General features: G+C 45.5%; 1 long non-coding RNA gene across 1 annotated transcript; it reads right to left on the bottom strand.

Moving 5' to 3' along the window:
- Positions 1-8,728: 8,728 nt before the first annotated feature.
- LOC132652489 (uncharacterized) lies at positions 8,729-19,023 on the bottom strand. The gene is made up of 3 exons (XR_009590132.1): positions 18,845-19,023; positions 14,022-14,053; positions 8,729-10,083 (listed from the first exon to the last, which is right to left on the bottom strand). It is a non-coding gene; the product is annotated as an uncharacterized LOC132652489 (long non-coding RNA).
- Positions 19,024-19,484: the final 461 nt, after the last annotated feature.

Here is a 19,484-nt window from a genome sequence, read left to right as displayed (position 1 = left end):
GCATGCATGTGTGTGCATGTGTGTGTGTGAGCAAGTGGTATACGTGTGTGTGTGTATGCATGTGAGGGAGGAAACAAGCCTTACTTTAGAAAATAGAACTGTTTTCATTAGGGCCTGCAATCAAGATAACCAAGACTTGATCAAGGTCCACAGATGTTGGTGCTCGCCATGGTGACTGCAGAATTCTGCTGTTAACAATAAAAACTGTCAAATCCTAAAAATTTTTTTTCTATATTTTTGGTCATTTGTTATATATCATGAATCGTGCAGTTTCTGTCTCTTAAGGTCTATGACTTCTGGTGTTAAGGGAGATGGATATCTTCCAAAATCCTATCATCTGCTTTTGTGTTTTGTATTTGTTTTAGTGTCCTTCATTTTTCTAAGAATTCACCTTTTACATTCCTTCTGTACATGGCATTTATAAGAAACAAAAATCTGGGGCTCGAGAGATGGCTCAGAAGTTAAGAGCACTGACTGCTCTTCTAAAGGTCCTGAGTTCAATTCCAGCACCCACATGGTGGCTCACAACCATCTATAATGAGATCTGGTGTCCTCTTCTGTCATGCAGGTCTACATGCAAATAGAATGTTGTATACATAATAAATAAATAAATAAATCTTAAAAAAAGCAGAAATCTGTCTGTTCATTTTAAAATGTTTTTCTCATTTATTTTATTCACTTTACTCTTTTAAAAAACTTTTGAAGGCTTATTTTTCTTATTTTATTGCATGAGTATTTTGCCTGTACATATGTGTGCATACTGCATGTCTGGTGCCTTGGAGATCAGAAGTGGCATTAGTTTTCCTGACACTGGGGTTACAGATGGTTTTGTGCCATCATGTGAGTGCTGGGAGCCTGACCTGGGTCCTCTGTAGGGGCAAGAAGAGGGTCCTTCCTTCCCCACACCTTTACATAGTTAATAACAATAAAAAGTATCTTAAGAAATAAGGAGCCACTTGTGGAAGACCCCAACTTTCTGTTTTTGTAATGCCTAGATTTAATCAGCAACAAATAGCAATGTTCCGTGTACAGGTATGATTCCTTTTTTCGAGAGAGGCAGGGTTTCTCTGTGTAGCCTTGGCTGTCCTGGACTCATTTTGTAGACCAGGCTGGCCTCAAGCTCACAGAGATCCACTTGCCTCTGCCTCCCAGAGCACTGGGTTACAGGTGTGCACCACCAAACCTGGCTCAGGCATAATTCTTAACAACAGGCTTCAGAGAGAGATCAGAAATGAAAGTAGAACCAGGGCATCACCACAAAGTGCAAGTGTGAAAATACTGGCTTTTCAACTGTCTTTGAATTGTATATCCAGAACCATATTTTCTCAACGGAAAAGTAAAAGCTCCCATTATGAATTGAATAATTGTATGAGGAGGGTTTCAAAATGAGGGTCACATTTCATAGCAATTTAAAAGATTCTTTATCAATTTCCAGAGCAGTTAAAACTCCTCCTTTTCATATGTAGGATGCCGTGTCTCAGCAATAAGAGCATACCCTAAGTGAGATCAAGGCATGCACGTGCAGAGAAGGAACCTGGCTTATGGGACACATTAACAATGCCAGAGGGGTCACCATCTGGGCATTCGAGGAGAGCGCGCATTGCATTATTGGCAGAGGGCAGCGTGAGCATCTGGATCACATCAGCCGCCTTCTCCCCACCCACACATCACAGCAAGAGGAATTTCCTGACAGATCAGATGTTGCCCAAAGGTACCATGGTTTTTTTTCTCCTTGTTGTCATGTACATAAGTAAATGTCAAAAGAATAACAGATCAAATAATCAGAGGTATATTTCATTTCATTTGAATATAATAAATGGGAGCATTAAAGGAGAGGAGACTGTGATGCTCATTTTCTTTGCACTGTAAGTCTCCAACTATTAACAAGCCTTTGTATATACAGATGGCATATAGGGAGGGCAGAAGGCTGCTCAGATGTCAAAGGGGAAACGTTATGGAAACAAATAACTCCAGAACACATTGGTGCTATCCATGTAAGGGCAGAAAGTGTGGACATGACTCTGAGCAAGAATAATGCATGGAATCCTGGCATGTGATAGGCCCTGAGAACAACAGTTGCCCACATTTCTATCTTACAATCAATCCACATAGTTGATTTTGTTATTTAACTCTTAAAGACAGTCCTGAGATGGTACATTAATAGCTGTCTGTGTAGGCCCTGCCCTGGCACATACATGACTGTCTGTGTAGGCCCTGCCCTGGCACATACATAACTGTCTGTGTAGGCCCTGCCCTGGCACATACATAGCTGTCTGTGTAGGCCCTGCAACATACATACATAACCATGTCTGTGCAGACCCTGCGATGGTATGTTCATAACCATGTCTGTGTAGTTCCTGTGATGATAGGTTCATAACCATGTCTGTGTAGTTCCTGTGATGGTAGGTTCATAACCATGTCTGTGTAGTTCCTGTGATGGTAGGTTCATAACCATGTCTGTGTTTGTATCTTGCTTTATTTTCAAAAGATTTGAGCAGATTCATTCAGTATTGGCACAAGAATCATTTCCAATGTTTCATGCCTGTTAATAGGCAGGAAGTTTGATTTAACCAGGGCAAAGCTTTGATCTATTATGAATTATTTGTTTTTGTACTGAGGTAAGTTAATGGTGAGTCAGAACTCTGAATTCTGTATAGGTGGTTATCAAGCTTTATCAATTTATGGAATTGTTGAAGGGTTCTTTTTTCAGAGTAGACTTCTCTCATTACTTTCTGAACATATGAAAAGTATCTTCACATTAAAACAGGTAAAGATAACAGTATTGAAAGATTTTATGTTTTAATTAAGAGCTGTTAAAAGTACTTGGAAAAGATGTAACCTTGAAGTTCTGCCAACGTCTACTCTACATCAAAATTATCACCTTGAGAAAATCCTGGCTGAAAGAGAACAACTCCGGCTTTCACATGGCCGCTCTGTACCGTGCTGGAGATGTAGGGTAGAACTTCTACGTAGTTAGTAGCAGCCCAAGAAGGGTAGATCCTCCCTCAGCCCCTGCACTTTGGTTTCACACATGACGGCTAATTACGCTTTCAGACTATTTGACAAGTACATCGGCTGCTTTGCTTTTCCTTTGTTCTGAATTCTGCAGCTTCTATAGACCACAGAGCATAATTTGCCTGGACAAATTAAATGACCATTTCATGGGGGGGAGGGAGGGACAAAGGGAGGGAGGGGAGAAGGAGGGAGGGAGGGAGGGAGGGAGGGGGAGAGAGAGAGAGAGAGTGAGTGTGGTGTTGTGCAAGGCCTGGTCTCATACAGCTCAGGGTAGTCTCAAACTTGCCATGTAGCTGACTTTGGCCTTGAACTCCTTATCCTCCTGCCTCTAGTTCTGCAGTACTGAGATGAAAGGCATGAGCCACCCACCATACGTGGTTCACAAAGTGTTCTGGCCTTGTGAATTCTCTGTCCACTTAAGTCCATACCCCTACTTACGTTTGACAAAATGTGAAAATAATCTACAACATAAATAAATAATAGTGTCTTCTGTGTATAAAGCTCATTAGCATGCACTTCAGACATTTCCCACCATTTCTCTCTGCATAACGTCTGCACACACCTACCCAAGCAGCAGGGAACACAGCTCCCGCCGGCACCTGTTTACCTACCTGCACGTTCCCACAGAACACGGTCCGATTGTTAACCACTGCCCTAGAGTGTGCTCGTGGGCAGTCTCCAGAGCCTCCATCTTCAGACTCCACTAACTGCCAGCACGGCGTGGAAACACACTTTTCCGCCTCCCCTCCAGTGTTGCTTCCCACAGTGGAATTTACTCGGGTCTCCTGTTCTAGTGCATTTTTCTTATGATTCCCAATCTTATACTCAATCTTTAGAAATGTCTATCTTTTAAGGTCCACTCTCTGCACTGTGCAGTTCTTTGGGATTTGACAAATGAGTGTTTTGTACTCATGACTACAGTATAACACAGATCAATTTTACCACTTAAAAAAACCCCAACTCATCCCATCTGTTAATTTCTGCTCTTCCCTCGGAAGCACTCAGTGTTATACTGAATGGGTTCATACTTCTGCATATTCCATAAAATTAGACCCACACACTGCAGCCATTCAGCAGGTTCCTCCTTGTTTTCCCATGATCTGGAAGCTTCCATTTTTGTTGAATAGCATTTTATTGCATGGATATATAAGTTAGCTCACCTGTTCAAAGTTTAGAAAGCACCTGGGTTGCTTCCCAGTTGGGGATGATTATGAATACAGAGGATATCTATCTATCTATCTATCTATCTATCTATCTATCTATCTATCTATCTATCTATCTATCTATGTATCTATCTATCTATCTATCTACTATCTATCACTGTCTATTTCTATCTATCTACCTATCTAGCACCGTCTGTCTATCACTATCTATCTATCTATCTACCTGCCTATCTATCATCTCTTTATCTGTCCATCCATCTGTTGCACAGACACACACCCTCGCATCAGACTGTGAATGTAAATTCAACTGAGGAAGCACCTGGTGCTGATCCTGCGGGAAGACCATGCGCAGCCGTTGTGGGAAACTACTAAATAGCTTCAAAAATGTTGCCTTCTTGCCCATGAGACTCCTGCTCTTCTGCCTTCCCCACAGCATTTAACGCTCTCTTGTACTTGAGCTTTTTTTATAGCATGGATTTGAAGTTTGTTATCCCCGCAGTTTTCAGTCCCCTATGGCATGAGAGGCTGAAGAGGACAGTTTCTTCACATATGTCCATTTGCCATTTTCACATCTGTTTTTATCAGCTGTCCTCCCACATATCTTGTTACTTTAAAAATTAGTTGCTTTAAGTTTTTAAAAACTGTGTGTGTGCACGTGTGTGTGAGTTTATGCACACGAAGGTCATGTAGGAGCCCCAGAGGCCAGAAGAGGGCGACAGAGTCCGTGGAGTCGCAGGCAGTTGTGCATCCCTGATTTGGGTAGGAACCAAACTCAGGCTCTCTGCAGGGCAGTACTTGTCCTTCACTGCCGAGCCACCTCGCAAGCCCCAAACTAATTGCTTTTTAAAGTATATTTTAAGTATATTTTGGATTCAAGTTTATTTCCAAGCGTGAGTTACTGTTAATATTTTATCTTAGCCTGAGGCCTGTTTTGTTTTTTTTTTAATTTTTTTAATTTTTCTTTACAGTATCTTTGACAGGATAGTTTATAAGTTCATAAAATAAAATTTCATTTTCATTCATGGGTCAAACTTTTCACATCAGGCCTAAGAACTCATCACCAAACCCAAGGGTACTGAAGTATTTTTTCCTATGTTATCTTATAAAAGTCTTATATTTTATATTTAAATCTAACATATTTTGAATTTCATGGAAATTATAGGTTTTGTATCCAGATTAACCTTTTTTTTGGCATATGGAAAGTTGAATTGATCCATCACCGTTTGCTGAAAAGCTTAGCCTTTCTTCTCTGAACTGTCTTTGCTGTTGACTTGGATGACTTGATTGCTTTTGTTTGTTTCTCTTAGGGGACTTCCAGTCTGGCCAGTAATCGTGTGTTTATTCTTTTTGCTAACACCACACTGTTAGTGACTGAAGCTGTATAGCAAGTCTTGAAGCTGGACAGGGTCCATCCTTCGACCTCATTCTCCTTCAGTGTTGACTTACACTTCTGGTTTTTGGCCTTTTGTTATCAACTGTGAAACTGTTTTGTTACAATACATAGAATAGCTTACTAGAATTTGCATTGGGCTTTTGCTGATTCTATAAGTCAAAGTGAGAAGAATTAGCATCTTAACACTATGTAGTTTGAACATGAATTATCTTTCCACTTAGCTTAGATCTTTCAGTCGTCTGAATATAGATCTTGTACATGCTTCTTAGATTTATGCCTACGTTTTCTTGGTGCTCCTGGGAATGGCAGATCTCAGCTGGGATCACCCCCATTCACTTATCTCTGTGAATTTAAGGCCGTAGTCCCTGTGGCCTCAATCCCCTGACAGGATAGTTTTTGATACTCAGTTTGCACAGGCTGATGCTTGTTGTAAGGTGGGAAGGATGACTTTAAAGTTTTTATATGTTGGAGCAGAAACTGACAGCTTTTTCCATTTCTTTACGCTCTGTTATCTTTACATACTGGGGAAATGAGCTTCACTGTGATTCTCTGAATGGCTAGAGTCGTCAGCTCCTGAGAAGACCTCCTTGTCTTCCTTCTTCATCATCCTGCCTCCAGCTCCAATGGGCACATCTTCAAAATTATCCCAGGGACTTGTTCTCCAAACAAACAGGGCGGAGCAGAAGGGCGTGGCAAGCTGGCAGTGTGCACAGGTGCACTGCTTCCAAAAAGACATTCACCAAACGCCCTCATGCAATCTGTGAATCGATGGCCAGCGAAGTCACGTCAGCTTCACAAGGCATCTAGAGAGGAACCTTCCATTAGCAGACTGCTGCAGCGGGACCTACTTATATATGCAAAGACCTCAAATACAGGCACTGTCTGTTCTGTGCATGGAGAGCAAACACAGGGCTCTGAACCGTCCAGTACCCTCACTGGAAATGCTCGTGGAGAGGGTTCCAAGCTACACCTCTGTGACATAGGTCTTTACATGTGTCTGCTATACAGAGAAGGGAGCTGTAATGCCAGGATCACGGGACTTTCAGAGATCACCAGGAGACCACTGGATGCAAGAGCAAGAGAGCTTTATTATGAGACCGATCGAACTTGGGACCCAAGTCTCACTGACGAAGCAGTAGAGAAGTGGGACCCCGAGCTCTGAGTGAGTAGCATTTTTAAAGGGGAAGTCTGTGAGCAGGAGGTTGTTTCCATGGCAGCAAGCAGGAGGCACATGTCTTGACCTTTCAGGATTAGGTAAAAGTTAGAGGGGTGAGGTGACTTCTCTGAATCACAGCTACCTAAGGCATACAACCACAATGGCTAAGGCACACAACCACAATGGCTAAGGCACACAACCACAATGGCTGTTCTTCTGAACTGTATTTGAAACATTGGGGAGAATTTTCTCACCCAATTCCCAACCGGTTTTCATTGATTATTGCCAAGGAGATTGCCTCTATTTTCTATAAAGTATTTATTCTGTGATATTTCCTGGAGGCTGTTGCTAGGAGAGTTAACTTTGTTTTCTGCCACGTGTACATTTTGTGATATTTCCTGGTACCTGAATTCAGCTCCAGTCAAGAAGGCTTTTTATTTCAAAATGAGGTTATACCCAGGCTAACTTAAACTCTTCAGAGCCACGGCACAGGGATATTTAGGGAGCTTGCTCTTGGCGTGACAGTAAATGGAGGCTGGATTCTAGCTTCTATCTGCAACCAATTAATTATACAGCTTTGGCCAATGTGTTTAAACTCTATGAACTACATTGTACAAAGTGGGATTAAAAATTAAGTAGCACTCAGGGTAACTAGACTAACATTCAAAAGGCTCTTATCCTGGCTATAATACACTTCCAGAGGTTTACACTATTATTACAGTGATTATAATAATTATTATAAGGTGATTATTACAGCAATTATAATTATATATGCTGTTTAATGATGGTCTACTAATATATTGGTAGAAGTTACAGCAGCAAATCATGGAGATAAACTTTATTATATGGCTATTCATTATTTTATGTTGTAGGCGATGTGGCCTCTGTTCTATTGTTTTGTAGGCGATGTGGCCTCTGTTCTATTGTTTTGTAGGCGATGTGGCCTCTGTTCTATTGTTTTGTAGGCGATGTGGCCTCTGTTCTATTGTTTTGTAGGTGATGTGGTCCTCTGTTATGTTATAGAAAAGAGCTAGAAACTTTACAAATCATATAAATGAGTTCAGGCCCTCCATAGCCCTGGTCGGTACTGTGTGACCTCAGGTGTCCATGGAAAACATTCAGAAGTTAGGCTCTCTCTGGACAGTTATTTAGGATATCAGACTGTAGCCTCAAGATATTAACTGGAGTAATACACTCAGTCCTGCTTTCCCCAGCCTAGCTCATTTAACACATAAGGAAAGAGCAGAGTCTTCTGAAGCCATGGGTGCTCCGTAAGCACTTCTGGGGCCAGCGGTGGGAGATGTCTCCATGTCCCCACGAGCGACAGTGGAGACAGAAGGGGGACAGCTTGACCTGATCCTTTGGACAATGTGTTACGGGACTGCTGGCCTATTTAGTCTCTAAGCTAACCCACCAGAGTATGGCCACAAAGAGACCTGGCTCTGCACCTGTCAGAGCCCTTTATCAAGGTCTGCAGCTTTGTGAGGAATAGGACGGGCTACCTAGAGGGAGGCCACGCTCTCAGCCCCCTGGTTACCTTCAGGGTGACCTTTAGAACTGCAGAGCCCCTTTGGGTGGCAAAAAACAAACAAACAAACAAACAAACAAACAAACAAACAAAAAACCCGGGAAAGTGTGTGAAGGGAATCAGAAATTACAACCTTAGAGAGTGACAGGGTCTGGGGTCACCCCAAAGTACGGCATCTCACGTGTCCAAGTCAGCAGAGTGAATGCGAGGAAACAATGCAGAGCTGCCGCCGCCAGCTGACATCAGGGTCACAAAGCCCATCTGGACCCATGCGTCCTTTCACCAAAGAGGACCAGACGCTCAGTGGACACACGTCCTCAGAGAGAAGCTGCTCAGTGTGTCACTGCATCTGCTGCGGCCGCCACACTCTCGGGTGCGCACAGGACTTTTAAACCCAAGGACTGAGCCCGCGGCATTCGCCACCAAAACCCAACAAATAAGACTGTGTAAAGAAGCCAGGCACATGTGGGCTCATGTGGCATTGTTTCCTTTCAAGGGCAGGAAGCTAACGGCAAAAGTCATACCTCAGTACCACAGAAACAAACCACCCTACATTATCTAATTCAGAGGTACCTATCAGGTACGGAGAAAAGATGGAGCCACGGCTCAGTGGTTCAGAGCGCTTGTTTTTGCAGGGGATCCAGGTTCGGTTTCTAGCGCCGCTCACAACCGTCGGTAACTTCAGTTCCCAGGGATCTGACGCCCCCTTCTGAGCTCCACAGGTACTGCAATCGTGTGATGCACTTAACAGATGCAGGGAAACACTCAGACACATAAAATAAACACATCTCCACAATCAAAAGGACAAAGGTGGAATGGAGCCCTGGGTGATTTCTTAGGTCACCAGGTTCCTTTCTGCACGAGGGCTTAGCATTTCCAGCCTGGGGTTTTCCGTTTTACGGAGTAGGGGCTGTCGGGAGATAGAGTTCTTCTGTGAGGCAGACAGTGGATAACTAGTGACATTTAATTCTAGTTTTATCTATTTAAAGTGTATTCAAGGCACTATAGTGGTGTTTTTTGTTATTATATCGTTACTTATTCTTGGAATGGTGTTCATAGAGGTATATAATGTACTTCCTGTCTACCCAATCTCCCTTCAACCCCCCAGTCTCCTCCCACACCCCATCTCCTGTCCTTTATTAAAAAGGAAAGGCCAAACCTCAAACCTACTGAGTCCAGTTGGCTCTCCCCATGTGCTCAGGGCTGTAAAGCCACTCATGAGTCACCTAGGGCCAAGGAGGTTGGCTTTTTTTTTTTTTTTTTCACAAGAAAATGGTGGCATACAATTTTGATGGATTTGTTTAAAAAACAAAAACAAAACAAGATTCTCTTCTCCCCTTAAAATATTAAAAAATGCCTAAACCTAAATAGTATACTGTACTGAAAATGCCTCTACATCCTGGGCTGCAGAGGAAATAATGTTTAGATGGAAAAATAAAAGAAAACCCTGGTCTAAGCCAATCCTTCACCTTTCACGGCAAGTCTTTTATAGCGACGAGTGCAAGGCTCGTTCCCACAGAGAGTTTCCACGGAGGCTGTGCTCCTTGCACTGTGTCTGTATTTAGGCCATGTTAGGATGTAAACCAGGGATTTCCCAAGTGTTATCTCAGGAGAGTCAGCAACGAAAATGCCTTCAGACTTGGTTCCAATTCAGTAAGAAGTTCTGGCAGTGGAGCGTTGGATCTGACGACAAAGCCATCCGGGGACTGCGGATGAGGATGTGAAGGCAGGCTCTCCGGCTGCAGGGTTCAGAGGATGCGGTCCCGTGGAACTGGCCAGCAGAAGGGACATCCCGATCCGAGCTGCGCATCTCCGTGGAAATGCAAACCTTTCATGGCAAGACGATAGATAGCAATATCCATTAGCATTATTTACCTCCAGTGACACAACATGAAACCGCTTCAGCTTTTGATCTCTGCTATCCTAAACCTCATTCTCTAGGCTTTTGGCAAGGTAGTACATGAACAGAGAAGAAAATGGCATGTTGGTATGTTTTTTTTTTTTAATGTATACACCTTACCCTTGTTCATTCAAATACTGATTTCTCCCCCACCCCACCCGCAACTCTCTGGTTTCAATCCGGATATTGTATTGTGATACTCATTCTAAGCATCCTGTCTCAACTCTTGTGTAAACAGGAACAAAATAAAAGCAACTAGACACAATGTTGAGCAGGGAGGAGCCAGAGGACAGGAAAGAGGGGAGGAGCCAGAAGGCAGGAGATGAGTGGGAGGAGAAGGAAGAGAAGGGGCGAGAGGAGAGCAAGGAGAGCAGAGCTGGAGGAGAGAGCTTGGAGGACATGGAGCATGAACCAGACCTAAGATTTCACAAAAAGCAAGTATAATGTGGGAAATCTAAATGTTAGGAAACTGAGGGCTTGGAGGTTTAGGAGGGAGTAAATATTGCCCAGTATCGTGTTCTAGGTTAACTAACAACCCAGTCTCTGTGTGGTGATTTGGTTATACAGCTGTTTAAGATTAACAGCAAGCTTGACTAGAAGATAAACCCATGGTAAATATTAATAACCACTTACAACAGTGGCAGTTAAAGCCAGGCCTCTCACCCTGGCCTCTGTGGTCATTCTTGGTGCAGAAGCTGCCCTGCGTGGTGGAGGTTTTGCCCATCCCTGGGTTCTTTCCACTGGACCCCAGGAGCAGCCCTCTCCCTCTGTACAGTCCCCTCAAGCCAAGTCTTGATGATCAGAAGCCTTCGCAGACACTGCCAGCCATCACCGCAGAGCAAAAGTGCACTTGTCTGAGAAGCACCGACCTAAGCTAAAGCATCCATAGTGGCCAAAGGATGAGTGTGGCAGCCGGAGGACGGTCCAGCTGATGCTGGGGACTCACTGTGGGAGTGGCTACGCCCCGTCTCCACTGCACCGGCATCATCTGGACTGTAATCGGGGAGGAGAAGATCAAGATCATTTTCACGTGCGTGGCCTCTCAGCCTGTTGCATCTGGAGTGTCTTCTCCTCATTCAGGCTGCAACTGGCAGACAGGGGCGTGAAGAAAAGACCCCAGCCATTGCACATCTGGCAAAACATCACCACCACCCTCCTGACTCAAAAACCGAGCATTTCAAATGTAGGTGGGTGAGCTTTGATCACAGAGTTTGGCTTGGTTTCTTCCTTTCACTTGGGATTGGGGGAGGAGCAGCAACATCAGTTCCCCAAGTGCTTAGCTCTCATGTGCGACTCTGACCCCAGTCCTGTCTTTTCATTTAAGAGACCGAGGAGGTGGAGAAGACTTGGGTTCCAGCTGGCTCCAGGTCAACCACTTCATCATCTCATAACCTAGGAAAGTCATCTGTCTTTTTGTGTTAATCCCTTAGTAACTCATGGTACATTACGGCTGTAAAAGAACCCGTAAGCTGCCTTCAAGCAGCTTCGACTATTTTTAAGCAAAAAGCTGTCTTGCAGATAAAAGGCGCCAATGGCTGTGACCTTAACTGACAGGCAACTGACAGCTCTAGGGCGGACCGCATAGACAGTTAATTAACACAACCAACACAGGGGGAAGACCGGGTCTAAGCATTTTCCTAGACAAGCACAGGCATTCACGATGGTGAGCGGCTTTCAGGTTCTAGCTGGACACTTGCTTTTGCACCTTGGTGGATCCGTCAGTGAAACAGTGTACCACCTGAGAGGTGGCCTTGGAGAGAATCTAGAGCAGAGGATCTCAGTCTGTGGGTCCAGGAGTCACACATCAGGTGTCCTGCGTGTCAGGACTGCACTGCGCTTCACAGCAGTGGGAAACCACAGCCATGAAGGACAAACCAAGTGTTGGGGTCGCTACAACACAAAGAACTTCATTAAAGGGCACAGTGCCCACGCTGTACCCCATATCCATTAACTGACAAGCAAGGGCCATTGAGAGCTGAACCCCACAGTGAAGGACCAATCCCTAGCCTTGCCAGAATTCATGAATTAAAGATACAGCCCCTGTCAGCTCCATTTGTCAGCCCAGCCTTGCCAGCACTTTGATCTTGGCCTTTCAGTCTCTAGAAATACCAGGTAATCAACATTTGTTGCGTAAATCATTTCATCCATGGTAATTTATTATAGTAGCCCTAGCAAATTATTTTTCAAAATTTCATCATGATAAGTTTCTTTTTAATGATTATATAATACTCCATTTTAGTGAGATACTGTGTGAACTTACATACATGCATAGGCGGCATAATGTTTAAAGTATTAGTTATTAAAGAAAAAAATCCTCACATGATTTTAAGGGTGGTCAACACTGGGACCACTGGTCCGAAGGGGGCAAGGAAGAGATAGAGAGTGGGGGAGAGGAAGGCAGAGAGAAAGAGAGAGGGTGAGAGGAAAGGAGGGGAAGGAAGGGAGGGAGGAGGGGGGAGAAAGACAGGGGGAGAGAGAAGGAGAAGGAAGGGAAAGGGAGAGTGGAAAGGAGAAAAAAGGGAAGGAGAGGGGGTGGGAAGGAGGGAGGGAGGGGAAGAGAGAGAGAGAGAGAGAGGCCTAAAGTCAATTCAAACAGGTAAGAGGAGGAAAATTAAGCACAGGACAGCATGACCTCAGTTGCAGTGGGGAAACTCTGTCACAAAATCCTTAAAGAAACTTTTCGGCTCCTGGCTGGTTACCACGGGCAGCTAGCTAGTGTTGCCGTCAGAAGGCGGGGACCTTGTGCGGTTCTTGTTGGATTTACTGCCCCTTTGTCTTTCCTCCTCCAGCGTTTCCACAAAGCTGGAAGCATCCAGCACTGCAGAAAAGATCCCCATGCAAACCCCAGGGGTGCCCCCTGCTGGAGAAGGCACAGGCATGAGCTTTCTGTGATAATCTGTTGGAGAGGGACTTAGGAACAGTGCTGGAAGGGATAGAGAAGGACTAGTAAGCCTTGTTCATCAAGTGTGGAAGTCAGGTCCAATCAGGAAGTCACATGAATGAGGCTACAAGGATCTGTTGGAAGCTGATCTCAGAAGACAAGGATGATATTTTTTTTTTAAGGCTTATGAGAAATACACTTACTCTCTAGAAGAAACGGAAGCAAAATGACAGGAGTCTAAGAACTTATGTCTTTTATACACCTAAGTTCAAAATAGGGTTGAAGTATTCTGTGGCATGAATGGACTGTCCACATGGGCCATATGTGTGGACACATGGATTTATCATCACTCTAAAATGAGACTTCAATAGATAGAAAACAAAATCTGCCTTCTGATAGTCATCCCCTGTGTGTGTGTGTGTGTGCGTGTATGTGTGTGTGTGTGCGCCCCTCCCCCCACTGCACACCCACGTATGTGTGTAACGACGATGCAGCTCAAGGGGGTTAACCTATATGGAAGTGCTTTGAAGAGCATGAATTAGTACACACATGTAATAAGCATTTCCTTATTTTGAATAGAAATACACCCATAATTGATTACTGTAATACAAGAGGGGAGGGGCTTTGAGTTTTATTTCTTTCATGTGGGGCCCGCAGGACCCAGTGGCCCCACTGTAGATCCCAAACACAGAGAAAACAGCACGTAAAGAAAACCAGATGTCTCATCGCCCAAAATAAACGAGAACTTCTTAGTGCCACATTTTTAAGAACACACAAATCTAACTTGGCGGCACTGCATGGATCACATTGGAGGAGGCACATAAACCCGCACTCTGGGGCTGAAGCATGTGTGTTACACACATGTGCTGTCTCACCCCCACTCAGAACACTTACAAACACAACGATGACTTCATTCAGTCTCTCCAACTGTTAAGAGGAGATCTTGTTGTTAATAGAAACAGCCATAAAAATACTAATAACTTACTTGCAGGCATCGTCTGGAGAAAGCTTGGAGAGCTGGAAAACACAAAAGGACACATTAAAATGTCTTTATTTTCTCAACATGTATTTTAAAACATTATATGAGAAATACAAACGAGAGGGAGAGAGAGAGAGAGAGAGACAAACATTCTCCAGCACTGGAATCATTTAGGATGAAAGCAATTATAAAATAATTTGTTTATAGAATAAAAACAAAACAAACAAACAGAAAACAACAAACCACCAGCAGTCAGGTCACTTTCCTAGGTCAGAAAGCCAGATGTGTCTCCACTCCTGCACTTTTGTTTTGGCAAATCAGTCACATGGCCTCCCACAGACAGTGCCCCTTTAGCTTCAGGCACGTGACTTAAAAATGCAGTACACCTGAAAACCATCTGGCAGATGGTGCCTGGAGTGATGCCAGTCAGCAAGCTCCAGCTCTGAGTTCAAGGCTTCAGAGTCAGAGCTGACTAGAAAGCCTATTGGTTTGGAGTATTGTTCTGCCTTCCAGGTGAGAAGGCATTACTGAGCAGAGCCTTCGTCCTTGCTGGTGAACTGGGGAGCATAAACATTCCCAGAACAGAATCACCAAAGATCGCCGTCAGTTCACCAAAACCTTCAAACCAGTTAACAGAAAACCAACATCACAGCAGCTTACTTCCTGGGCTGGCAGAGCTAAAAGGTGCTATTCTAAAGGTAAAGTCCCCGAAGACAGCACAGAAGAGGAGGCACAGAAGAGGATTAGCTACCAAGATGCTCTCCTCTGCACTTTCTTCAAATGGTGCAAACAATTCTGACACAGCTCCGTCTAGGATTTCCACCTTAAGCAGACTGTATGTGAATATGTGCTTCCATGAGAGGCAGGAGGCATTCCCCGAGGAGACAGAGCAAGGCTCTCCAAGACTCTGTTAAGCGTCTTAGATAGTTTCTGCAGCGTGGTCCTGGATGATGCCAGGAAACAAAAAGTGCTTAGTGCAGTGGCTGGATGAGGCTGTCCCCAGAGGCTTGGTTCCCAGGCGGTGGGCTGTGTACAAAGCCTTCGGAGTGTAACCTTGCTGGAGTAGGTATGGCCTTGTTGTACAGATGGTATGTCACGGCTGGGGATGCCCAGGCCGGGCCCAGTCTGTCCTTCTCTCTGCGACAAGCAGATCAGAAGTGAGCTCTTTGCTACCGCTCCAGGACCTGCTTGCATGCCACAACCCTTCCAGCCATGATGGTCACAGACCTCACCCTTTGAAATGTAAGCAAGCCCCGATTACACGTTTTCTTTTCTAGGTTGCCTTGGTCACAGTGTCTCTTTACAGCAACTAGAACACCTGTTTTTTTTGTTTGTTTGTTTGTTTGTTTGTTTTTTTCCTCCTTTGATCAATCTCCCTCTGCAGGCTTCTGTTTTGGGGAGGAAAACATTGAATAGGTTTAGAACCCAGAGCTGAGTGGCTGTCCAGCATTGCCTCCCACCAAGCAGTGAGTTTCAGTTCCCTGGATAATTCTTTTGAGTGTGTCACTCACCTGGTACCTTCTCAGCTTCCTCCTCATTCGATGCTGTGGTGCTATAACTGCCACTTCATTGGAATGGCATGGGCCTAAGTGAGACAGTACGTATTTTATAAGAAGAAGGTTAATCCAAGAGCCATTTATCTCAGCAAGAGTCTGGCAAAAGGGCGTCCTCTGTGACCCTCCTCCTTTTGCTCTTACGGGTCTTTGGGTTTAGAGTCTGGCAAAAGGGCCTCTTCTGTGACCCTTCTCCTTTTGCTCTTACGGGTCTTTGGGTTTTCGCGTTAATACTAGGTTCAAACAGGGAATTGAGTATTCAGTAGGGAGAGTGATCTATTTGCCTTTTACTTGTAATACAGCCCTGGGTATAAATGTCTTCAACCATCGCCTGGATTCTGCTTTTTATTTATTTATTTATTTTTAATGGAGGGTGAAGCCTGGGACAGTTGAGGGTGTAGAATTGTACCTCAGACATTTTCTGCTACCTACCCCGTGATGATTTCCCTAGGGAATGTGATGTTGAAACTATTAATTTCCTAGTAAAAGGTGATGATGATGATAATTCTCTTAGAGATACTCCTCAATAATACATCCTTGACCCCCCCCACCAGGGGGGTACCTACTTTTGAGGCCATGTTTTCTGAGCTACTATTTGGTAAGGCTATTTATTCAAGGTCCTAAGAGTCTGGAAATGATGTTGACACTGAAATTTGTCTGGAGGACGAGCATATGAAAGGAGTCAAGCCTGAGGGTGAGCCACCAGACCCTGAACTCCGTGACAGGACCTCAGAGACCATCTGAAAAGTGTTCTGGCTTTGAGTCAGGCTGGCAGGTGAGGAAACAGAGTGGTCCAGGAGCTGACCCACGTGCCTGTGATAAATAAGCCACTCCAAATCAGTCTGGGGAAAAGGAGATTGTGCAATAAATGGTGCTGGGGCAGCTCACAAGATCTGGAAAAAAGTAAGTAGGATCCACCCATGCTCACTCTGTATTTCAAATAAATTCCACATGGATCAAATATTTAAATGTAAGGATAAAAACTCTTAAAAGTCATTAGAAGAAAATGCGGAGAAATACTTTTATACATCTTGTGGTGGATAAGACATTTAGAAGTGTGAGATGGCGCCCAAAAATGATAAATGAAGTGAAACAGCTGATGGGTTCTGAGCGCATAAGGATCAAGTCTATTGCAGTTGCCTCCACTGAATGACAGACTTCGGAAAGACAACCAGCCTGACAGGCAGAAAGTTAATAACCCAACTATAAAAAGAGCCTTGCAGCCTGAATTTTAAAAGGGTACAAAATCCCAAAAGATGGAGTATGTGAACAGGAAATTCACAAAAGAAACGAATAGCCAATATATTTGTGGAAAGATGTTCGAAGTCACTGATAATAACCATGCTTTTTAAAAATGAGACAATCAAGTGAAAACAAGGTTTTCTAGTGAGACGCGTCAAGGCACTTGCCTCCTCTCCTTCACACATGACTCGATGACTTCTGAAGGACAAACTGTCATGGGTCTCCAGATATATGAAGAACAGAAGAGGATCCAAGCAACAGTTACTGGGTTGGAAATCGGAGGGGCTCTGGACAGTGATATGGAGACAGGACACAGAGGGAGGCCAGAACAAGGTGAAGGACAGTCCAAAGCCTGCCCCACTCCTTGGGATCTCTACTGCTTCAAAACTTACATGCGATTTTATTAGAAGCACGCAAACCGTGACATAGAAAGGCTTCCCTGGTGCATTAGGAGAGAAGCATGCGTCAAGAGAGTCGCGTATAGGATCTATGTATGGCCTACCGCACACCCATCAGCACACCTGAAGAGATGCGACTCTTCCCAAAGAGCACCTTAAAGCTGAAAGGCTTATGCTGGCCCCAGTTCAGAGCAGAGCCCATCATGGTGGGGAAGAGAAGGCAGCAGGGGCTTGAAGCAGCTGGCGACAGCACATCCGCAGTCACACCGCAGAAGGTGTCCTCAGCTTGCCTTTCCCGCGCCATGCCGCCCAGGAGCCCCTGCACAGAGAAGGCTCCTCTCATGATTCAGATGGGGCTCCCTGTATTGAACGGCACAGTCAAGATCACCCCCACAGGCCCACATGCCAGGGGCTTCTAGATTCTGTCAAACTGACAATGAACTCTACCAGTTTTTCCAAGTGGCAAAGAAAGACAGAGCAATGAACTCAGAAATGCTGTTGTCCGCTGGCCGCCTGTGAGCGTGCTGAGCTCCTGTTAAGGAACTCGTGCTGTAGGGCATAAGAAAGGTACAATCAAATAGACAAGAGGAGATTGGGTCTCTCTAAAATGCCAGTCAGTGCTTCAGTCATGCCCGCCTCCAAGGGCGCTTCTGAGGTCCTGGGGTGCCACGTCTTGTAGCTGCCTTTTTTTCATCGGCGCAGAACGTCTCTGTGCGGGAGACAGACCTTCTTACCTCCAAACTTCCTGCTCCCAAGAACTTCGTTCTCACCATTTCTCCCTCTTCTGAGAACTGCGTTATACTCTTCTATTTACATTACTCTTTTGCATGGAATCCAGAACCACACACATGCCAGACAAGTGCTCCGAAACTGAGCCACGCACCCAGTTCTTGCTCTTCAGAATGCAGCCCCCTTCTTACAAGACAGCTCGCTGTCCTATCTGCACCACATGGAATTCTTGTAAGAAAAGGTTATGACCCCTCTTTCTACACAAGTGGTTCTTGCCTTTAAGAATTGTTTGAAATCGCTTGCGAAGTTTGAGGAGTCTCACCAGACTACAGGGCCTGTGGTGGGTGTTTGCCCAGGAAGGAGGGCTGAGAGCTGAGGTCCTGGCCATGACGTTTGACACCCCGTTCATTCGGTCACTGACTTAATCACAAATGTATACCGAGGACTGGCCATTTGCCAGATTCAGTTCTGGTAGAGGAAAGCGAGGAGTCAGCAAGGAACCAGGAACCAGTTCTCCTGAAACCTGGCGCTGTTGGAGGCGCTCAGACAAGCGAATGGTGTGCAGATAGGCGGTAGGGCAGTGTTGTCTACGGGCTCGCCAGAAGCTGCCCTGTCCTCCTTCACGTCCCCAGCTCTTGGGAAACCCAACTGAAACCAGCTCAAAGGCAGCTCCTCTGGCCACGCCCCCAGCCTCCTCCACTCTCTGCTCAGGTCAGGAGCAGCACCTCAGGAGGCAGCCTTCCACTCTCATGGGATTCTTTTGACCTTATTTTAAGGATGCAGCCTCCAGAAGAAACGCGGTCTCTGACGGTATCAATACCCAGCCTGGACACACAGCTCCAGTGCCGGCCAGAGCAGAACTATCCCACGAGCGAACATAAAATAACACTGTATTTTCAATACCCACCAATGGATGGCAAGGACGATCCCGGGGGACTCCAAGCCTGAGCATCAGCGACTCCCGGGGGTAGACAAGCTAATTCATAACAGGCCCCAACACAGCAAGGTGCCCCTTACGGAGGGAGGCATCGGGTAATTCAGATCCTTAGAGACCCTCAGGGCCTAAGGAGAAGCTGGAGGTACAACACCTCCCCTCTCCTTCAGTATGGGGGTGGGGAAGCTTTACCCTGGGCGGGGGCGGGGGCTGCAGCAAGAAGGAAGGGGGGGAGGAGGGGGGAGGAGGGGGGGAGGAGGAGGAGGAGGAGGAGGAGGGGGAGAGGAGGAGGAGGAGGAGGAGGAGGAGGAGGAGGAGGAGGAGGAGGAGGAGGAGGAGGAGGAGGAGGAGGAGGAGGAGGAGGAGCTTCTCTGTTGGGCGGGAACGGATCAGGAACAACCGGGAAAAGAGAATGAAGAGAATGAAGAAGGTCTGGAGGAAAGAGAGCAAGGGAGCATTTTCCGGAAGGTCCTCAGTCCCTGCCTCCAGTCTGGGCCGGCTCACCCCTACTGTAGGCGGAGTCTTGGGGACCAGAGCGCGCCTGGCGCTTGCGGGACAACATCCTCAGGACCCTAGCAGGGTCCCTGGCCTGTGCCCCGGCGGGTCGGTACCT

This window comes from Meriones unguiculatus, chromosome 2 (genome assembly GCF_030254825.1).
Source record: "Meriones unguiculatus strain TT.TT164.6M chromosome 2, Bangor_MerUng_6.1, whole genome shotgun sequence".
Classification (NCBI taxonomy): Eukaryota; Metazoa; Chordata; class Mammalia; order Rodentia; family Muridae; genus Meriones; species Meriones unguiculatus.
This window is presented reverse-complemented; position numbering and strand designations above follow the sequence as displayed.